Source organism: Suncus etruscus, chromosome 8, assembly GCF_024139225.1.
Source record: "Suncus etruscus isolate mSunEtr1 chromosome 8, mSunEtr1.pri.cur, whole genome shotgun sequence".
NCBI lineage: Eukaryota > Metazoa > Chordata > Mammalia > Eulipotyphla > Soricidae > Suncus > Suncus etruscus.
Window position 1 is genome coordinate 118,546,773 of NC_064855.1, and position 2,054 is coordinate 118,548,826.

Consider the following 2,054-nt stretch of genomic DNA (forward strand, 5'->3'; position numbering starts at 1 on the left):
TCCTTATATCTCTCACTGGATGATAAAGCAATTACTCTTATCTTATAAATTTGACTCCCAGTCACCTTTGAGTTCTTTTTATTCTCTTGTACTCGGGACTTTTATTCCAGTGCTTGATACTTGGTGTGTGATCACACCTGGTGTTAGCGACAGTAGCTTGTCTGTGTTACCCATGTCGGGTACATTGTACATAGGATCCTGCTTCAGCTTTATTTCCCCCTACTAGTCCTCAACGCTTGGTCATCATTGCATAACCACTAAAAGATTACAAACTTTTTCGGAGATTATTTTCTACCTTCAAAATAATGATTTTAAGACTATACATAGATGAACATGGACATCATTATGCTGAATGAAAAAAAAGTCAGAGAGATAGACACAGAATTGTCTTGCTCATCTGTGAGATTTAAGAAAAATAAAAGACAGCATTATAATAATAATACCCAGAGACAATAGGGATGAGGGCTGAAAAGAAAGACTTATGATATGAAGCTTACCACAAAGAATGGTGAGTGCAGTTAGAGAAATAACTACTCTAACAACTATCATGACAATGGTTGTGAGTGAGAAAAGTAGGATGCCTGTCTTGTAGACAGGCAGGAGTTGGGGGAGGAAAAAGATGGGGGATATTGGTGATGGGAAGGTTACACTGGTGAAAGGGTGTGTTCTTTTCTATAAATGACACCCGGCGATAAGCATATTTGTAATCATGGTGATTAAATAAATATATTATTTAAAAGTAGGCTCAAATATTTTCACATAATTTCTCCCTTAAAATTGTAAGTGGCATAAAAAAATAAACCATCAATCAATCAGCCTGAAAGCCAAAATATTTTCAGTCATTATCTACACTGAGATCTCTAATCAGAAATTCATTTCCTCTCCAAACTGGAATGTGCCCTGCTCTTGCTTTCTCTGTGTGTTCACTCACTTTTCCTTCACGGCGAATACAGTGGACACTTTTGTGAAATGCTTCTATGCACCTTCTTGGTGTCCTTTCCAATAACATGGATTTCATAATCTTCTTTTTGTTCTTGACCATCAAATGCTCATTGTTTATAGCCATCTTAAATTATTAAATACATTTTTACCATTGTCTAGAAACACAAATGCTAGATGAGAATATTAGATTAAGTATTTTTCTCAGAATAACCTATACACAGTAAAATTCAGATGGTATATATAATAATTTCTCAAGTTCATTTGACCTGTGACCTTGTTTTTAGAAAGAAAAAGTTGTGTTCCCCATTTTTTGTCCCCCAGTTCACAATACAGACCAGGCAAAGGGCCTGTGTTGAGGTGTATATGGGCTGTATTTACTGTACCTCCTCTTTCTATACAGTCACTGTAAAGAACACAGCCTGTGTTAAGAATTGGGAGACCTTTTCTTTTCTTTTTTTTTTTTTTGATTTTTAATATATATATATATATCCTTCACCAGTGCAACATTCCCATGACCAATATCCCAAAGGTCCTTCCTCCCCAGCCAACACCAGCCTGTACTCTAGACAGGCGTTCTACTTTCCTCATTCAGTCACATTTTGTTATGATAGTTCTCAGTATAATTATTTCTGTGACTGCATTAAACGATCCCTGTGATGAGCTTCATATTGGGAGCTGGACCCTCCAGTCCTCCTCTCTTTTGTCTCTGAGAATCATTCCACAAATATTTTTTTCATTTTTCTCAAAACCCACACATGAGGGAGACCATTCGGTGTTTATCTCTCTCCCTCTGACTTATTTCACTCAGCATAATAGATTCCATATACATCCATGTATAGAAAAATTTCATGACTTCATCTCTTCTGATGGCTGCATAATATTCCATTGTGTATATGTACCACAGTTTCTTTAACCATTCATCTATTGAGGGGCATCTAGGCTGTATCCAGAGCCTGCCTATTGTAAATAACACTGCTTTAAATATAGGTGTGAGAAAGATATTTTTGTATTGTATTTTTGTGTTCCTAGGATATATCCCTAGGAGTGATATAGCTGGATCGTATGGGAGCTCAACTTCCAGCTTTTGGAGAAATCTCCATATCGCTTTCCAC

General features: G+C 36.6%; 1 non-coding gene across 1 annotated transcript; it reads right to left on the reverse strand.

Moving 5' to 3' along the window:
• Positions 1-1,250: 1,250 nt before the first annotated feature.
• LOC126016634 (small nucleolar RNA SNORA51) lies at positions 1,251-1,383 on the reverse strand. The gene has a single exon (XR_007498422.1). It is a non-coding gene; the product is annotated as a small nucleolar RNA SNORA51 (small nucleolar RNA).
• Between the last annotated feature and the right edge of the window lie 671 nt (positions 1,384-2,054).